Source organism: Marmota marmota, unplaced genomic scaffold, assembly GCF_001458135.2.
Source record: "Marmota marmota marmota unplaced genomic scaffold, marMar, whole genome shotgun sequence".
Lineage (NCBI taxonomy): Eukaryota > Metazoa > Chordata > Mammalia > Rodentia > Sciuridae > Marmota > Marmota marmota.
Window position 1 is genome coordinate 675,750 of NW_026000093.1, and position 21,531 is coordinate 697,280.

General features: G+C 38.3%; 1 protein-coding gene across 13 annotated transcripts in view; it reads left to right on the forward strand.

Annotated features, from left to right (window-relative positions):
* The window catches only part of Spidr (scaffold protein involved in DNA repair), a 394,388-nt gene that overhangs the window by 287,536 nt on the left and 85,321 nt on the right, over window positions 1–21,531 (forward strand). Inside the window, exon 1 of one of the 13 annotated variants that reach the window (XM_048782875.1) lies at window positions 1,425–1,523. The exons of the other annotated variants lie outside the window; for them this stretch is intronic. The gene's annotated coding sequence lies outside the window, so the exon portion shown is untranslated. Of the gene's footprint in view, window positions 1–1,424; window positions 1,524–21,531 lie in introns of those variants that run through there. 13 annotated transcript variants of the gene reach the window in all.

A 21,531-nucleotide genomic window follows, 5' to 3' on the forward strand; every position in this document is an offset into this window, starting at 1 on the left:
GCAATCAGCAAGTGATCGGTGGGTGAAAGGCAGGCAGTGAGCAGGCAAATGGCAGAAGATCAGTGGCGATCAAAGAGTGAGTGATCTGTGATTAAAAGGCAGGCTATATGCTGGCAGAGGGCGGTGATCAAAGCAGAGGAATTGGGGGTAAACATCAGGGGATCAGCAGGCAGCCATGACTGCCTCACTGAGAAACAATGTTTCCTCTGCTCTAGTTCACCATCTTGGATCTCCTCCAGGATTATATTTAATAGTAGCAGAAGTAGTATCTACTGTTGCATTTTCTGGAAATACTATGTCCCCAAATATGTTTCAGTTAAATCTATCATTTTGGGCACTTATTACAATGTATACTACATTATGTCCTTTTATGCATGTCATTTCTTCCCTTCTGAATGGCAGATAATTGATACATTTTTCTGCCCCTTATCCCTTTTTTAACACTTTTATTGTTTTATTAGTCTAATGTGAGGATACAACTGATTAAAATTTCAAATGTTTCATAGAAAAATCAAAGGTGTAGAACATTTCAAAGCAATTATGTTCACGTAGTTTAAATTCTCATAAATTCTCATAATAATTGATGTTCTCGATTATAGCTACATACTTTGAACATCTTTAGTAAATGTATGGATAACATGAAAACAGCAGTGAAGTTTTCCATGTTCTTTTCCAATATATTATACCAGTAATAGACTTTAAGGAAACAGTGAAAGGGAATGACAACAGCCTAATGATGTAAGTATAGGCAGTTATGGTAGTAAAGTTTTGATACTATAATGAAGATAGCAAAAGTAATTTTTCAGGATCATATCCTGACATATGTGCAACCTTAATTCTAAGTTTGCATCTTAACCTGGCCGGGGTGATTTTCCAGCACCTGTTCTCTGTCGAGATCAAGAATGATTTCAAGGTGACCCTATATAAAAGGCATGGAATTTTCCCCTCACAGTTCCTGCCCTCTTTTCCCTGGAAACTTTCGCTCTTTAAAGAAGCTAGAGATCTGGAACTGTCTGTATTCCTACTCTCAGGCCTGTAGCTGCACCCTGGAGCAGCATTCTGGTCACACTAGACCTTTCCTAACCAGATTGCAGCTCTGGAATGTGCTTTGCTGAGATGACAGCAGGGAGAAGAGCCACAGGAGATAGCACGCAGCCTGGCAGTATCTGCGGGGTGACCAAATGCAAGCCCACAGCTCTGTGGCCAAGAAGCACAAATAGCATGAGATCAAGTCTGACCTAAGGTGACTTCTTGCCCCCAGTGAGCTGCTATACCTTGCTGTTCCTCTCTTGTGTTTGCATCTGTCAAGTGACCTACTCTGCCTTGTCTCTCAGCATTTGCTAGACCCAAAGTACTTAGTGTAGCCAGCTGGCTGTCTTGGTAGTCTTACCCTTGTACTGATTTTTTGCCTCTCAGGTTCTAAAGAGCTTGACCCAGATGAGCTCCATCTCCACATAAAGCTGAATCAAACAGATCCTCCCAAGCAAGTCTTTGAACAAACACCCTCCTTCCTGAGAGAGACTGTGAGTGCCTTTAGAATAATCCCACATGAGTTTTCTTTATTTAACTCTTCCCATTTAACTATAAATAAACCCTCTGAAATCAGGGACTATGATTCATCTAGTTTTGGTACAGGACATATGCTGGCAGAGGCCGGTGATCAAAGCAGAGGAATTGGGGGTAAACATTAACAAAAGTACATGCCAATGGGGGAAAAATAGTGGCTGTGTGAGCAGCTGAGTAAGTGGAGTGAGGTTGTGTGTTCCCCTTCTTTTTTCAGAACTAATCATACCATGGAGTTGCACTACAAATGCTGCTATCAGGGAAGCCAGTAAGGTGGAAATTACCAAGAATACTCTGCTTTAGAACAAAAGTGAAGTCTAGTTATTCCAGTCAGATAAAAGGTGAAACCCTTGGGACCAGAGTTCCTAAAGAGTGTTCAGTCGATGTAAAGGAGCAGGCAAGGGGGCAATAAGGAGGGACCCTTAGGTAAGTAACAAAGGAGGAACAGGATAGCTCTTCAGTGAAGAATTTTTTCCATATTATTATATTGGTACAATATAATCGTACATAAGGTGGGATTTATTATTACATATTCATACATGCACACGGTATAGCAATACAATTTGGCCAATATCATTCCTCATTATTTCCCCTTTCCCTCTCCTCCTCCCTCCCTCTGGTCCCTTTCCTCTCAGTTACTGATCTCCCTTTGATTTTCATGAGATGCCCCCACCTTTCTTTTCCTTTTTCCTCTCTAGCTTCCACCTGTGAAAGAATACATACAACCCTTGACTTTCTGAGTTTTGCTTATTTCACTTAACATAATGCCCTCAAGTTCTATCCATTTTCCTACAAATGATTTAATTTTATTCCTCTTTATAACTGAATAAAAATATATTGTGTAGATATACCACATTTTCTTTATCCATTTATCCACTGATAGATACCTAGGCTTGTTCCAAGATTTGGCTATTGTGAATTGTGCTGCTATAATCATGGGTATGTATATATCACTATAGTATGCTGACTCTAATTCTCTAGGATAAATTCCAAGGAGTTGTATAGCTAGATCATATGGTGGTTCCATTGCCAGTCTTTTGAGAAATCTCCATACCGATTTCCAAGGTGGTTGTACTAATTTACACTACCACCAACAGCATAAAAGTGCTCCTTTTTCCTCCACATCCTCTCTAGCAATTATTATTGTTTGTATTCTTTTTTTTTTTTTTGAATGGAGCTATAATTCTAAATTTATTTTATTTTTTTTCAAAACATTACAAAGCTCTTGACATATCATATCTCATACATTTGATTCAAGTGGGTTATGAACTCCCATTTTTACCCTGTATACAGATTGCAGAATTACATTGGTTACACATCCACGTTTTTACATATTGCCATACTAGTGACTGTTGTATTCTGCTACCTTTCCTAATGGCTGCCATTCTGACTGGAGTGAGATGAAATCTCAGTATAGATTTGATTTGATTTTCCTAATTCCTAAAGATGTTGAACACTTTTTCATATACCTGTTAGCCATTTGTATTTCTTCTTTTGAGATGTATCTGTTAAATTCATCTGCCCATTTATTAATTGGGTATTAATAAATTTTTTACTATTAAGTTTTTTGAGTTCTTTATATTCTCTGGATATTAATTCTCTGTCAGAAGAGTAGCTAGCAAAGATTTTCTCTCATTCTTTAGGTTCTTTCTTCACATTCTTAATTGTTCCCTTTGTACAGAAGCTTTTTTAACTGAAATGCCATCCCATTTATTAATTCTTTATTTGTTCTAATTAGTTATATATGACAGCAGATGCTTTTCAACTCATTGTACTCAAATGGAGCACACTTCTCATTTCTTTAGCTGTGCATAATGCAGAGTCACACCATCCATGCAATCATACATGTCTGTCTCATTCCACTCTCCTTCCCACCCCCACACTCCCTCCCCTTGCCTCACTCCCCCTACCCAAGCCAAAGTTCCTCTGTTCTTCCCTACCCCGCCCCCCAATTATGGATCAGCATCTGCTTATCAGAGAAAACATTTGGCCTTTGGTTTTTTGGGATTGGCTTAGTTCGCTTACCATGATATTCTCTAGTTCTATCCATTTTACCTGTAAATGCTATAATTTTATTCTTCTTTAAATCTGAGTGATGTTCCATTGTGTATATGTACCACATTTTTTAATCCAATCCACAGTTGAAGGGCTTCTAGGTTTAGCTATTATGAATTGAGCTGCTATAAACATTGATGTGGCTGTTACTATAGTATGCTGATTTTAAGTCCTTTGGGTATAAACCAAGGAGTGGGATAGCTGGGTCAAATAGTGGTTCCATTCCAAGTTTTCTGGGGAATCCCCATACTGCTTTCCATAGTAGTTAAACCAGTTTGCAGTCCTACCAGCAATATGTGAGCGTACCTTTTTCCCCTCATCCTCACCAACACTTGTTGCTTGTATTCTTGATAATTGTCATTCTGACTGAAGTGAGATGAAATCTTAGTTTTGACTTGCATTTCTCTAATTGCTAGAGATGTTGAACATTTCTTCATATATTTGGTGATCGATTGTATATCTTCTGTGAATTGTCTGTTCAGTTCCTTGTTCCTTAGCCCATTTATGGATTGGGTTATTAGGTTTTTTGAGTTCTTCATATATCCTGGAGATTAGTACTCTATCTGAGGTACATGTGGTTAAAGGTTTTCTCCCATTCTGTAGGCTCTCTCTTCACATTATTGTTTCCTTTGCTGAGAAGAAACTTTTTAGTTTGAATCCATCCACTCATTGATTCTTGATTTTATTTCTTGTCCTAAGCCGACATAATGAAGATTTGGTCCTACTTTTTCTTTTATTAGGTAGAAGACAGAGACAAACCCATATAAATACAGTTATCTCATACTAGAAAAAGACACCAAAAACATATATTGGAGAAAAGATAGCCTCTTCAACAGATGGTACTGGGAATATTGGAAATCCACATGTACCAAAATGATATTAGACCCCTTTCTCTTACCCTGCACAAAACTCAACTCAGAGTGGATCAAGGACCCAAGGATTAGACCAGAGACCTAATAGAAGAAAAAGTAGGACCAAATCTTCATCCTCTATTAATTCTTGGCATTATTTCCTGAACTTAAGGCAGGTAGGGTTTCTATTGAGAAAGTCGTTGCCTGTGCCTATCTGTAGGAGTATGGACCCTACTTCAAGAAGTTTCATAGTTCCTGGTAATTCCCAATTCTTTGATCCATTTTGAATTGACTTTTGTGTACCATGAAAGATAAGGATCTAATCTTGAATAAGGAAAAAAGAATCCACTGATAATTATTTAGGGGTTTTAAAACATTTACTGCAATTAATACAGGACTGAAAAAATTAAGTAACCATAGGTAAATGATCAGAGTATTAAGATGTAACATTTAACACTGAATTAAATCAAATTAGCTGAGAGGAAGAAGCACATAATTAGATATCTACTTGTCTGTCACTTCAATAGGCTCTTGGAAAACTTCAGAAATAGCTTATTTAGTTCTGTATCCCAAGTCTTTGCACTAGCTAAGTTATTACTGAACCATATCTACCCAGGAAAACCACAGACATTTGGACAGGGAAAAGCTAAAGTTCTCTGAGGGCCCATCTCTCTATGAACAATCAAAAAGTGGCAGCAAGAATATCAAGAAGTCCTATCTTTAAATCTTTTTTGCTTGTTTGTTTGTTTGTTTGTTTGTGGTGCTGGGGATTGAACCAGGACCTTGTGCATTCGAGGCAAGCACTCTACCAACTGAGCTATGTCCCCAGTCCTCTTTAAAGCTTTTGAATGTGACCAATTCCAATTTTTATTCTGCTGAGTAGTACATCATTCTTTCTCCAGAAAAGACTAGAATGAGATTTCCTATAGTGATATACTTTGTATAAGGGTTACTGCGTATTTAAAGGCAAGAAATATTCATCATGGCAGACTATGGGAGTTCTGTCTGGCAATTTGCCTTTCTGTTAAAATTTTTAATTTTTTCCATGTGCTTCTTTTTTTTTTTTTTTTTTAGATTTAGATTTAGATTTTTTTTTTTTANTTTTTTTTTTTTTTTTTTTTTTAGAGAGAGAGGAGAATTTTTTTAATATTTATTTTTTAGTTCTTGGCGGACACAACATCTTTGTATGTGGTGCTGAGTATCGAACTCAGGCCGCACGCACGCCAGGTTAGTGCTCTACCGCTTGAGCCACATCCCCAGCCCCTTCCATGTGCTTTCTAAAGAAAAATATCTGGTCTCTGTTTTATTGGTGGTGGAAAGTTATGTAGCATAAAGAGATGAGATGCAGCAATGAAACCACATACTTGCAAGTGCTCTGCCTTTCAAACCTTGCAGCTATGCCTCCTCTGTTACCTCTGCTTGGAGAGAGTGCACTCAGTTAATATTTGGCAAAAACAACACCAAGTATGCACATTACATATTATACATGCATATATGTCCCCTCTGTATAGACCACCTGGAAGTTTATCTGAGAAGAGACTGTTTCTAGTAACAGCCTCTGAGGAGGAGCCAGGTACTATAGAACTGTCTTCCTGAATAACTGATAGAACCCATAATAATTTTGTGTGTATACACACACATCACCTTTTATTTAATTGTCCATTTGTTTTATTGAGGTGAAATTAATAAACATAAAATTAATGCTTCATTTAGCAGTAGTACATTCATAGTGTTGTGCAGTATTCAACTCTAGGACCAAAACATTATTCTCACACCAAAGGAAACCCTGTGTTCATTAAGCAGTACCCTATTAACTTCTACCCTACTGCATGGCAACCACTAATCTGCTTCCTTTCTCTATTCTGTATGTTTCAGATAAATGGAACCCTAAACTATGTAATTTTTTTGTATATCTTTAATGTAACATGATGTAACATGATGTACTGGGGGCCATGCTTTCAACATATGACTTTTGGGGAACATTCCAAATCCAAACTGTAACAGTCTGCCTACACATACACATCATATATATGCTAATATTTTGATCCTTTTTATGGCTGAAAAATATTCCATTGTGTGGATGTACCAAATTTTGTTTATCCACTCCTCAGTTTATGGACATTTATGTTGTTTTATTTGAGGGTTACAAATAAATAATGCTGTATGAACATCTTTGTAGAAATTTTTCTGCTGATGTATGTTTTTATTTCTCTAGGCTACGTCCAGGAATAGAATTGCTGAGTTATATGGTAATTCAATGTTTAACTTTTTGAGGAACCACCATACTGTTTTCCACAGTGGCAGCACCACTTTAAATTTCCACCAGTAATGCACAAAAGTTTAAACTTCTCCATATTCTAAAACTTGCAACCTTCTTTTCTTTTCCCTCTTCTTATTTTAAAATAACAACCATCCTAAAGAGTGTGAAGTGGCCAGGTGCAGTGGCGCATGCCTGTAATCCAGTGGCTCCGGAGGCTGAGACAGAGGATATCACGAGTTCAAAGCCAGCCTCAGCAAGGGCGAGGTGCTGAGCAACTCAGTGAGACCCTGTCTCTAAATAAAATACAAAATAGGGCTGGGGACATGGTTCAGTGATTGAGTGCCCTTGAGCTCAATCCCTGATACCCAAAATAAAAATAAAAACTAAAAATGAATGTGCAGTGATATCTCATTGTGACTTTGATTGTCTTCTCCCTAATGATGTTGAACTTCTTTACATGTGCTTATTATCCATTTGAATATCTACTTCATACAGCAGGCCCTATTTGGATTGGCAGCACAGTCCAGACATGACTTTACCCTATATTCTATGCTCAGGGGAGGATTGGCCAGCCCTGGAAAATGACCCTGCAACAAGCCTCTACAGCTAGAATTAATTTAGGAATTGATGGATTTTTAATAGAATTAATTTAGAAATTGATGTGTGTGTGTATGTGTGTGTATTTAATGGAAATAGAGAGGATGGGCGTATCGTAACTAACCTAGATGAGTTTCTAATACTCAAAGTGGCCCTTCACTGTTTCTCTGTCCTTCTTCCTAACCTCTAAGCTTCTGCTTGGGTTAGTAGTAGTCATGTCTGCTGTTGCTCTTCTTGCATTTCCCAGGGCCTACTCCCATACCTGGTACATGGTAAGCACTATACTCTGCAAATATTTGCTGAATGAAACTGGAGCAGATGGCTGCTCTCTTAAGGTCTTTTTCCCCCTTGAGTTTATCATGGTGATGGACAGATGGGGAATAAAGGATCTTGTGCTCTGCTTCATTTGCCCTACCTGAAGCTAGACGACTTGCAATTTTCCTGCCATCCCTAGATTTAGATTGGCTGCACTCTTCACCCTGGACATGAGTGGTCCCAACCTTTCAGTGGTATCTTCTGCTACTTCCTTCCCCATGCCTTTCCTTGTCTCCAGGCAGACCTGCTTTTTTTTTATCTCTTTGCCTTCTATCCTCTCCAGCTGCAGAACTACCTTGATGGTAGTTCAGTGGGACACTTGGGCTCTCTGGACAGCTGGACTCAGGTCTACATTTTGGCTCTACCTCCTCTTGCTGTTGGACCTTGGGCGAGATATTTGAATGTTGATTCTGCCACTTGTAAAATGGGAAGACAACAGGTGCCTGCCAAGGTCATGTTGGAAGCATGGAATGATTCAGTGTGTGTGAAGCTATTAGTGCAGCATTCAGTACTCATGAAATTCATGTTAATTTGGATGAGTATTTTACATTCTACACCAAGATTTCTGCTCTTATGACTGTACTTTTGATGTGAAATTATTAAACAAGCTGTGTGTTGTGGAAATTATTATCAAAGCAAACCAAATCCAGCACCATCTCTTCCCAATTTCTTCATGACTCTGGAGTGAAGGACTGGAAGAGATATATGGCTGTGCCACATGGGTGGGCAGGTATGAGCTCCTCTGCCTAGATCTGAGGTTAAACCAAATGAACAGGTGCGTAGAGAGAGGATATTTCACAGAGACATGCCTGTACTCTAATAGGATACAAGTTGGAGAGTACACTGGTAGGAAAAGAAGTAAGGAATTATAGCAAGTGCCACAGTAGCCAGGAAAGACCTTTTTTTTTTTTTTTTCCTGGTAGATGGACACATTACCTTTATTTAATTTATTTATTTTTATGTTGTGCTGAGGATCGAACTCAGGGATTCACATATGGTAGGCAAGCGCTCTACCACTAAGCCACAACCCCAGCCCCAGAGAAGACTTTTTGAAAGAGAAGATGCAGCAAGATAATGGTAGCTGTGTAGTTATAGCTTTGCATCTCTCAGCTTTGTTTTGGTTGTGCAATAAACGTGACCATTTAACTCATGTTAAGGAGTATGATTCCTTGGTTTTCATTGTGTTCACCATGTTGTACAACATCACCACTGTCTAATTCCAGAATGACTTCATTACCACAGAAGGAGACTTTGGACCCGCTTTTAGTATGCTTTTTCACTTCTGTGACTAAAAGACTGACAACAATTTTAGGGAAGGAATGGTTTATTTAGGGGCTCATGGTTTCAGAGGTGTCAGTCCATAGATAGCCAGCTCCATTCCTCAGGCCTTAAGTGAGGCAGAACACCATAGTGGAAGAGTATGGCAGAGGGAGGCAGCTCACATGGTGATCAGGAAGCAGAAAGAGACTAAGCTCAGCTCACTAAATATTTCCCCCAAAGGCACGCCCCCCCCCATGACCCACCTCTTCTAGCCACACCCTACCCATCTTCAGCTAACACTCAGTTAATTCCTGTCAAGGGATTAACTTACTGATTTGGTTAAGGCTCTCATAACCCAATCATTTCACTTCTGAATAATCTTGCATTGTCTCACACTTGAGCTTTTGGGGGATACTTCACTCCAAACCATAACAGACCCACTAGCAGTTACTAATCCCTGTTCCCCTCCTGCCTCCACTGCCCCCACCCCTGGCAACCAGTAATAATATACTTCCTATCTCTAGGTATCTACCTATTCTACATATTTTCTATCATTGAACTCAGACAAAATATGACCTTTTGTGTCTAGATCATTTGGTTTTAAAATATTTCCTTACATGACTTATTGTAACAGTGAGAGAAATAGCAAATGAATGACCTAGGAACCTCATACCATCTTTCCCTGCCTTGGCTATCTCATCTGTCAGTTATAGAGTTGGAGCTACATGATCCCTAAGACCTGTTTTAAAGTTTCTTTCTCTCATTTCTTTTCATGCCTTTCTCTTACTCAGTTTTGTCTGTCTCCCCATGGTGACTTGATCATATCTAGGGAAAGGAACTCTTCCCTTTTTGTCTGTATGTGCACATCTCCCTTTTCCCCAGGCCTTGCCATACTGTCTATTACAGAGCCAGATTAATGGTAGGACCTTCATAAATGTTTTTAAGATAATAGCTTTAAAAATTCAAGTATTAAAGTCATTGTAAAATGAGACTGGAAAGACAGATTGAGATGATGTTGCAGAGGGCTTACAGTTTACCATTCAAGCAAAAACTTCTGACCACATTTGACATAGTCAAAGTAGTATCTTGGTGGTGAGGCAGAAAACAGAGTTGAGAGCCTGGAATGTTAAATGTGAGGTACTCAGGGCCTGCCAGGAGCATACAGTGGAATGTATGGTTTGGATTTAAGAAGGGAGAAAAATAAGGTCTAAAAATTACTTCAGAGTTTTTAATTTCATTAACTTGGACAATGATATTGAGATACAGGGCTACATGAGAGAAGAGGGTAAAAGAAACATTAGACTTGAAGTTAGAGACCAGCCACTTGGAGCAGCTGGGAGATTTACTGAGCTACAGGGACTCCTAACTGTGAGAGGTAGCAAACCAGAAGGCTGCTTTAAGAAGATGAGCACAAGCCCACGTAAGACAAAGGGGGGCAACTGCTGACTGCTGACAGCCACATCTCTCCCTCAGTGCAATTTCTCTGGCTGCCATGGCCTCATAGCCCCCTGGCTGTTCATAGAAGGTGGAGATGGTATTGATGACAGGGTTCCCTGGTGGGATGTTGCACAAATGATTGAAATATGGGACTGGAATCTGGAGGGGGCTGGGGGGGGGAGGTGACTCACAAGTCAGCATCTGCACTGCAGATTAATGTCTTAAGCACCAAGGGACAGCCCTGCATAGACAAAGGCAGAAATCCTTTCAGCAGGCGGAGTAGCTCGTAGGATAACACAACCTATTTAAGAACATGAAGAAATGCCAGGGCAACTCCCTAAATTTTCATTTGACATTGCAAGTAATCTTATACATTAAAAGACTAGGTTAGGTCAGATCCCCATGATAATACAAAATAATCTGGCACTCTCTTCCTTTGATTTTTGACCATGTTCACATAGCTGCATCAAGCACAAGATGGAAACAGTCATGAATGCCAGACACCCACATTCTTTTTTTTTTTTTTGCCACCAAATAGTGTGATCTGCAGCAAGATAGGGATCCTCTGAGCACCAAATAGTTCATCCATGAGACGAAAAGATGGGAGAAAATCTCCATGCTCACCTCTGACACTAATAGCCTAGATTTTTTTAGTCATATAAAGAATTTTAAAAATGATTATCTTTTTATCCTAAAAGTGCTTCCTCATGGAAAATAAGTCAATAAGAAATGATTTATCTTAACAGTTTAGAATATTTGATAAGGCATTAATTTATCTCAGATTAACCAAAGTACTCAAAGTATAGGTGTGTAAAAAGAATGTTCAAGGTACTTTACCTCTCCTTTTGAAATTTTTCTCTGCTGCCTCCTATTTGTTACAGAACTAAATACAAGATTATCCAGAAGAATTGGCTTTGTGAGCTAGTAGATCATGTGATATTCCCCACCCCACCCCCCACTCCATCCTTTGGTGCTCATAGAGGCTCCTGCACACACTGTTCAGTAAACAACTTCAGAGAACCAGACCCAGCCAGTTCATTCACTGTGAGCATTTGGAAAGGGCTGCCTTTGTGGAGCCCTGAGGTAGTGGCCAGAATGGAATGGAGAAGTTAGCATTTGTGTTTTCATTAGTTCTTTTTATAGCAATGAACCAGCTGTAGCTGGTTAACACTAGCCTGAACTGCCTGTTAGTGTTCAGGTCGCTTACGCAGCCTAAAGAGCTTCTGATGGAAACACATTTTGTTACTCATGATACCACTATGTTTACATGAACTCACTCATGCTGTCATGGGATGTGATTTATAATGGCCCTAAAAATACAGGAACTCCCTGGGTGCTATTCAGATCTACACTCAAAAACAAACCAGAATCTCACAATATATAGCTTTCCCTATTGAACCATTGTTGGAGAATGCTCTTAAAAAGAGCATTTTGGCTACCAGGATGTTTCCCCTCAGTGTTTTGAAAATTGCGTGGAAAAAGTCATTTTTTTCCCCTAGCCAGAGCAAGGAATCATCATGTTATAGGGAATAAAAAGTAACCTACCCAACCAGTTCTGACTAAGATAAATAGAACTGTTCATATTGTTTTATCTTTTCATGGGCAAACTTTGCCTAAAGGCAAAAAATAACTTTTTAAGAGTCATTCATTTGTGTCATGAATATACCTATACTCACATCTTTCTAACAAAATGAAAATAGGAAATGCTGCTAAAAACTTAAAAACATTTTAAATGAAGAATATTTATTGATTTCTTGTATGGCTTGGTTTTTTTGTTTGGTAGGTTTTGTATGTTTTTTGAGGTACCAGTAATTGATCTCAGAGGTACTCAACCACTGAGCCGCATCCCCAGCCCTATTTTATATTTTATTTAGAGACAGGGTCTCACTGAGTTGTTTAGCGCCTCATCTTTGCTGAGGCTGGCTTTCAACTCTCAATCCTCCTGTCTTAGCCTCCCAAGCCGCTGGGATTACAGGTGTGGGCCACCATGCCTGACTTGAATGGCTTGTTTTGAGATTAAAGAATAAACCAGTGTAGCCAGTATTCTCAAGTAGTCGAGAATTTGCAGAGCTCAGGTACTTCCTAGATCAGTTTCATCACAAAGTAGAAAATATCTCCTCTTTTAAGCTTAATTTCTTTGCAAATATGAACTTAGGCCTTTGAAAAGTATTATGATTAATTTGGGAAAGTAGAAGAGCTAAAGTTCTTCCTCTAAGGGTCATGGCAGCTGGGTAATAGGATGCAGCATCTTTTATAGACTCTCATTTCATCTGGGTCACTTGAGGGAAATTTTTATTTGATTCTTCCTGATATTTTGTTTTCCATCAGAAAATGGTATAATAGTGTGAATGATTTGGCAATTAAATGTATTAGGATATTGGTAGGGACTCATTTGGTATCTACCTTACAGGAATATTGAGAAGATTGAGGTAATAAAGATCAGATATCCGACATATATAGCTGGTCTTGCTTTTTTTATATATATTTTTATCTTCTCATTTGTATATACCAAGGTTTGGCAAAAATGGAATTTTACTCTTGGCAGATAGTACAACTCTCTGTTGTTCTCAGCTATGTATAAGGAAAGCAACCATAGACAATAATATATGAGTAGATGGGTGTGGCTGTGTGCCCATAGAACTTTCTTTGCAAAACAGGTGGCAGGCAGAATTTAGCCTATGGGCCGTAGTTTGCCATCTGTGATCTATATAAATAGGTAAATTTCTCTATGTGTAGAACTTCTCTTGTACTTTCACAAATGATAAAAGGAAATTTTTAGCCAATATTTTACCAAGGTTCCAACTTTCCATACTGCACATCAAAATACCACTTGAAGGTGTAAGTATAATATGCTTACATATTTTTTAACTGTTTACAGGTAAAGTACACAGTTATTATTTAACTGAGCATATAAGGTAAAGTAATGTGACATTTTGAACTGTCAGGTTTTGTCTTCCATACTTCGTCTCTCAAATAAGTTGAATCATTAGCTATCATATCAAATTTTTGAAACATTATAAAATCAAAATGAAAACCTTTGCACTAGTTACCCACACATTTATCTCAACTGTCACACCCAACCTTTACGGGTATACATGGGCTAAATGTTGTAGAGAAGAAGAAAGTGCTAATTACTTAGCAAATGTCACCTAAGCTATAGACCCCCAAGCTTTTCAAGCACACCTATGTGGCTTATCTGACTTGCCTATTTCTTGAGCTGCAGATTAAATTCATTTATTGTCTTATTGACTAAGAAAATAAAAAGTCCTATATCCACTAGGAAGAAGTCACGATGCCATCATCATACTGAATTCAAGGCTTTCATACAGGGAGACTCATAGACTATTAGAACAAGAAAGTAACCAGCAGCCCCAAGCACCCTAAGAGAAGAAGCAGGGAGAGGAAGGAATGAGGAACTCAGAGAAGTGGAGCTAGAAGAGGCTGAGATGTACCCGATTGTGGGGCACCCACATTTCTAACCACTCCCCAAGGTCACATAGGATAGTAAAGATAGGATATAAGCCTATTTATACAAGTCTGTGTCCTGCCCTGGGAAGCCCTTAGATCCACTGATTCTGACATAAACTGATAGGTCTCTCTGGAGCCAGACTTGTGACTGTCCCCAAGGTCTTATAACAATGGGAAGAGGAAAAATCATAGTCTTTGGTTGTGGTACTAGGATCAAACTCAGGGCCTCACATGTGCTATGCAAGCACTCTACCACTGAGCTGCAGTCCTAGCCCTTTATATTTTATTCTGAGACAGTTTTAGTACTTGCCAGGCTAGCCTTGAGCTTATGATCCTCCTTCCTCAGCCTCCCAAGCAGCTGGGATTATAGATGTTCACCACCACTCCTGTCATTTGTGCCCAGCAAATTTTAAGAAAAATCAGTATTGTCAAGTTACAAATAGCTCTCTATTTTTTTAATATTTTTTAATTGTCAATGGACCGTTATTTTATTTGTTTACATATGGTGACGAGAATCGAGCCCAGCGCCTCACATAGGCTAGGCAAGAGCTCTACCACTGAGCCACAACCCTAGCCCCACAAATAGTTCTTAAATATAAAAATTTAGTCTTTATTTTTTATAGCCATTTGACTCTTACTTCCTGGTTGTTGCATATTTCATGCATTAATTAAAGATTTACAAAAACTACACTAACATTACTGAATTTTTTTAACCAAAAACTACATTGAACCAGACTCAGTGGCTCATGCCTGTACTCCAAACTATTGGGTAGACTGAGGCAGAGGATATGGAGGTTTTAGGCCAGCCTCAGCAAGTTAGCAAGACCCTGTCTCAAAATAAAATACAAAAAGAACTGGAGATGTAGCTCAGTGGTAGACCACAGGTTCAATTCCCAAGGTGGTAATAACAGAAAAGTACCAGAGTTTTGAATCATCACGATGAACATTTCAGGGAGATGGGGAAAAGGGAATTTGTATTTCATAAACAAATTTAGATTTTATTTGCTTGTGATATATAAATGAAAGCCAGGCATGGTGGTGCACATCTGTAATCCTAGCAGGTCAGGGAGCTAAGGCAAGAGGATCACAAGTTCAAAGACAACCTCAGCAATTTAGCAAAGCCCTAAGCAACTTAGTGAGACCCTGTCTCAAAATTTAAAAAAATAAAAGGGCTGCAGATGTGGCTCAGTGGTTAAGCACCTCTGGGTTCAATCCCCGGTATCAAAAGAAAGAAAAAAAAAGGAATGAGTTGATATAGATTTCTTTTTTATTTGTATTTATTTACATACATACGTGCTAGAGATTGAACCCAACCTTATGCATACTGAATACACACAATAGGAAAAAATTTCAGAGAATCAGTATTCTCATTTATAATTATGGTTTATTTTTTGGAAAGCCANTTTTTTTTTTTTTTTTTTTTGGAGGGTGGGATACCAGGGCACTCAACCACTGAGTCACATTCCCAGACCTATTTTTGTATTTTATTTAGAGACAGGGTCTCACTGAGTTGCTTAGCTCCTTGCTTTTGCTGAGCCTGGCTTTGAACTTGCAATACTCCTGCTTCAGGCTCCCGAGTTGCTGGGATTATAGGCATGCACCACCATGCCAGGCCATGAGCTACTTTTAAGAATCATCTGTGTATGTCTTTCTGTGGATCCCACTGGACTATAAAAGTCATCAATATAAGAAATTTATTTCATTCAGGTTTGTATCTATAGCCCAAGATATTACAACAGACATAGAAGAAAATTGAGGGGTAAAGAGTACTTTCTATTTATCTCATTCCTCATTGCCACAAATTAATATTTATTAGACATATTAAGAGTACATGGCAATGTTATGACCTGAAAAAAGCATAATGAACTCAAGTTAAAAATAACAACTATTCCTGTTTTAATTCTTTGCTGGATTCCAGATGTAGCTGTAGAAACTAAGAAAAAGAACATTTCCAAATACAAGGTAAGAGAGAAAACTTCATATTTTGACTCACTGCATTTCTCCAGAGGAAAACCTCCCTTCTTTCCATACCCTGAAATTAGAAAGGATATTCCCAGCATATTCATCCCAAATTGCAACCAGGGGCCTCAGCTGTTGGGTAAAGTGTCCTAAAATCAGCATGACATTTATCATTGTGTAGACTAAAATATATCTTCACTTTTAGAAAATATGTAGATGTGTTTTTTAATTAAATGAAGTTCATGCTTTATTGACTGACTTTAGAAGTAGGAATGGCCATTTTGGAATGTTTGTATGTATCTCTCTGACCAGTGGGAGGAATTATCTGTTAGCCCCAGGAAAAGGTACTTTTCTCTAAACTGTTCTATAGATAGAACTCTCTTTAGTTAACTCATTTACTGTTTCTTTCCCGTCATTCGGATAGTTTTCACAATCACTGGCAACCTGACTCTATACGTAAGACAATATTTTTATTGTTTACTATGTCATCCTAAAGCATTTCTAGAAGAGCTGGCTATCATGAGAACTACTTCTGTCAGCCTTGGTAATTTTCTGTGCTGTTTCAGACCTGGGATGGGCCTCTCTCTTTTATCTACATTGCTGGGCTTCCTAACTACATGCCAGCATTATCACACACTCTAAATTATCTTAGGATATCATCTGCATATAAGTACCCTATTCAAAGTAAACCTTCTTTGAATGGTTGACCTTTTTTTTTTTTGGAGTCTCTGGTGCCTACATGCTATAGTTTCTGTGATCTGTGATGCTGGTGTTTTAAAAAAAAAAAACATGTGCATTCTCAAATATTTTTAAAAATATTGTTGAACTAGGTAGGAACTAGGTATTTAAAACTATTGATTATCAAATAGTAGAGGCTTTCTTTGAGCATCAAAAAGTCTGGTTTTATAAAAATTTGGTATCCTAGCTCAGGAGTATTTTAGTCATAAATGTCTTTGGTTGAAATCGTCCTAAGGAGTAAATGGGAGGTAAGATAAAATTCTGTGGGTGTACTCTTCCTTTTCTGTGTGTGTGTCATTCCATGTAGGAGTTCTGTAATAACTTTTAAATGATGTTTTGTTGCTGACTTTATTATAATTGATAACAATGGTTATGTATTAAGTAAAAGGACTGGGTTAAACAAATTAATTAGGTCTACCTCCAGTGATTTTTAGGCTATATGAGTGAACTGCTTCATTTCTTATTTCATCTGTGTCTCAAAGAGATACACTGTTTCTCTCTCTCTCTCTCTCTCTATATATATATATATAGATAGATAGATAGATAGATAGTTGTTTGATCTATTCATGATTTTTGCTTTTTCCTGTTAATTGTAGTTTCTATATATATACAATAAAGGGGTGTATAGAGTTCTCCTCCCCTATAACTCCACTTCTCATTAAGTGACTATATAAGAATTAGTTAGGCTCAGTGACAAAGAAGTTTACTCCATCCAACTTAAACAGAAATAGATTTATTAAAAGATTTTAAACGACTTATAAAATCATTAGGAAAACTGAAGAAACAGAATCTAGGTTGAACTTTTAAGCAACACTGAAGAACCAGGCCCCCATGGGAGCTGCTACCTCTTCCACAACCGTAAATCTTCAGTGTTTTTTCCAGTACCTCCTGAGCTAGAGCTAATGAGAGGGTGCTGCCTCTCTGGCTTTAGAATCGCTCAGTGTGGGCTACCAGCTGAATCCATAGACTAGATGCCTCATTCTTGCCTTTTGACAGTGCAAAGCTATTGGTCAGATTCTGGGATCTTTGTTAATATTATGCTTGGTAGCATAAGCAGCATAACCTGGCCCCCAGTCACAAGGGAGCCCCAAGTGGCTAGAGTTTGCTGCTCATCCTTTGGATCTTAGAAAGGTCCATAGAAAGAAACTGGATGACTTCATATTCACCAAAAGAGAAAGAACTTACCAGGAAAGCAAAAATATATGTAAAAATATATGAAAGAACAAGCAAATAACAAGCTCCACAGTACTAAAATTTAATTTGAAATGCCATTTGCTGTGGCCAGTCTTTTTCTTAATATTTTCTTATTAAAGAAGTCAAAATCAAAACTTTTCTGCATGCATTGCTTGGTAATAATATTAAGACTATAAAATTTTATACTGTGGACTATGCCATGGAGTGGTGATTTAAAAGGAAATTTTAATTAACAGATGTTGGAAGTGGTTATACACATTTGAAATGTCTTCTAAATTTTTTCAGATATTGCAATTATTAAGAAATTAAATGAGACTAATCAGTTTTTATTTTACTCTGTGCTACTTGCTACTCATGAACTTCTTTTTTTAATACTTGTAACATGTTGTAAAATTTGTCATAGATTCATTTATGCTTTATATCCAAAGCAAAATTCAAAAAATTTACTCATGCACCTAATATAGAGGAGACTTTTTTTTAAGAGTATGACCATTATAAGCATGCATAGTGACATTGGGATTAATAAGTAAGGATAATGATACTGAGGGCTTACTAGTTCCTGAAACTTAAAAATAAAAGGCACCTGTATAAAAAAGTATGGATGCATGCCATGTGTGTTGGGAGGTGCTAGTTGGCATTCATATGCCAAGGGAAAGAGAAGGAACCTTAACAGAGAATGAAGTGTGACCAGGTGCAGTGGTGCATACCTGTAATCTCAGCGGCTCAGGAGGCTGAGGCAAAAAGCTCAAAAGCCAGTCTCAGTAAAAGTGAGACACTAAGCAACTCAGTAAGACCCTGTCTCTAAATAAAATACAAAATAGGGCTGGTGTTGTGGCTCAGTGGTCGAGTGCCCCTAAGTTCAATCCCCAGTATCCTCCACCACCACCACCACCGTCCCCCCAAAGAAAAAAGAGAGAATGAAGTCTGGGCACTTGGCCACTTCCCAATACACAAGGCTCTGTGGGGAACAAAAATGGAATACCTGTCAGAAGGTTGAACAGAGGTTAGAAAGATAGCACTGTGGAAGACAGAATTCAACCTAGCCACGGCCCGCTAGGGACTGACAGCACAGCAGGTCTGTGTGGAGTCATAGGCCTGGGGTGGTCCACAGCCTGAGCTGTTTCCATACGCATTATGAAGTGGCCCTGGTAAGCAAGGATTCACATTTGTGACCTTAACTCAGAAGACCTGAAGGCATACACAGTATGTGGCCTGTAGTAACTTTACTGGAGCAAGAGCTTGACTTGTACTTGCTGTGTGACACCACCAGCTAAACCCACACCGCACATCTAAGCATTTATAGGATAAGGTAGTCCTGTAGTATTCTGTGAACAGTGGTTATTGTAAAGTGTCAACATTGTTTTTATTCAATAAAGGTCATTAATAAGAGAGGAAGCTTTAGCAAAAGTTAAAAAAAGCAGTTTCAACTTACACTGAGTTATGTATGGAAAACTCAACCAACATATAGTATAGTTTGGTAGAGAGGAAAAACAGATGCAAATATGCAAATCGAGGGGTGGGGGATGGATTATAAAAGTCCTAGAGTGAATCTTTTGTTCCTACATAGGATTTTAGCATGTAGAATCTTATAAACTAAATCTGGAATATTCTAATTTGTTCTGCTGTGTTGAAAACCATTGCTACTGTGTTAGTCTTCTCAGCCAACATCTCACATAACTATTGACGTTTATCAAAGTCAAAAACATAACTAGTACATATACAACTGTAGGTTGCTTCTCTTTATAAATGGAATGTATTTGATTCCAAATTCAGTCCATAACTACATATTTGTCGTGAAAAATACAAATATTGGAATGATGTATAGGTACAAGACTCTTCGTCTTCTTTTCTGCATTATGTGGTATTCTTTTCCATACTTCTGTAACTGTGAACTTGTATTTTAGAGGAAGGCACAACCCATAATTACTGGATATTTCATATGTATATAATATACTAAACGAAAACATTTGCCATGAAAAAATTTTGAACTGTGTTCTCAGAAACCTTAACATGTACAGTATTATTCAGAATAGAAATATCTTCCCACATCAGTGAAATAAAAATTAGCTATATGCTATCATGACCTTGTAAGGCAGTATGTAACACATCCTTTCCATGTACTGATGATTGGGTTTTTTCCATCATATCTTCTTTGACTGTATAAACTTTTTGAGATCATTCATTATAGTTAGTGACATGTAGACACTTTTTAATTACAGTGCTTTAAACTCTAAGCATATTGTCAACAGAGGCATAGGGTGTGGTGTCTACATTTCTGGAACCTGTGGGCACCACCCTCAGGTCCTGGCTGCCATAAAGACAGAGAACTGGTGGCTAGTTCTTAGCAGTGACTCTAGCTCATACCCAAACTTATCCATGTGACTAAGCTAATCCTGCAAACGTTACCAATGAAGAAGGGCCCTAAGGATTACAGACTTCATGCTCTTAATTTATATACCTAGCCAGGAGGTTTAAGTAGGCCAAGTGAACACTGCATAAATCCAAATAGAAGTTAAAGTTGGCTCACTGTTAACATCCACATTACATATTATCACCTAAGGTATTTTATAGAAAGCATTCCCATGATAATGGAGATGATCACATTTACCTTCCACTTATTAAGTGCTTTCTAGGCATTTAAAATATTATGATGTGCCTCCTTTGTACAGATTGTATTCTGGGCTTAAGGCTATAGAGCAATAAAATAATAATAATTTTAAAAATTTAAAAACGAGAAGTTCCCTTTCCAGTGAGACAGAGATATGTAATAAAGTAAACAGGTAATTTCAGGTGGTTGACTTTGGAGAAGTTACCAACTACTTTATGCCTGACTTTTTTTATCCATAAAGTGGAGATTATGGTGGCACCCCCTTATGTGACTGATACATTAATGAGATAAACCCCACAAAGCACTTAGAAGAGAACCTGGCATGTAATAAATGTTAAGAACTCAAAAGAACATTTGCTATTATCTTGAGCAATAATACTGTGCCGTGTATGGAATAACCCAGATAGATATGTCAAGGTTACATTAAGTGAGCAGTTAGGAAAACGTAGGAAAGAGACTTTTGAAGTACAACCAAAATGACAAGGTGGAGGCAGCCATGAGATACACTGGAAGGCACACTTTCCAGACAAAAGGCTTAACAACAGACAAAGACAAAGATGAGGTTGGTGTGCTTGAGGAGTTAAGGGAGGCTGGTACACCTGGGGTTTAGTGAGCCCAGAGCCTGGGATGGAGAGGAGGCAGATGGCCAGGAGTTTAAATTTTTTTCCAAGGATGATGAGATGCTTTCAAGGTTTCAGCATGGGATGGATGGCATCTGATCTGTGCTTTAAGAAGGTTGCTCTGTCCACTGTAGGTCAAATGGAATGTGGAGGTACAAGACTGAGACTAGGAAACAAGGCAAGCTATTTCAAGAATCTGGACCCATCGGACTGGTGACCTGGAACAGAATGCTAATGAGGAAGTGGAAGGAAAAGGAGATTTGGGGTTCATTTTGAAGGTTCTTGCTGAAGATTAGATGTGGGACTATGGGAAAACAAAACTCAAGGATGATTGAAATTGTTGAACTGGTGGTGTTACAGTGGGAGGAGACTAGGGAATATCTAGCAATGGGAACTAGAGTTCTAGGGCGGGTCTTGTTGAGATGGAGCCACCTGTGAGACACTGAAGAAACCAAATTGGATGTTAGCCTTCAGTGGAGCAGAGGTCAGGATATGAAGGCCAGGTACTGTGCCCGGGCATGTAAGCATGAATTATCTTCTTTGTTGTAAACACAAACACCATTAAATAGGTAACATCTAGCTATTGAAAGCAGAAACTAATGAAAG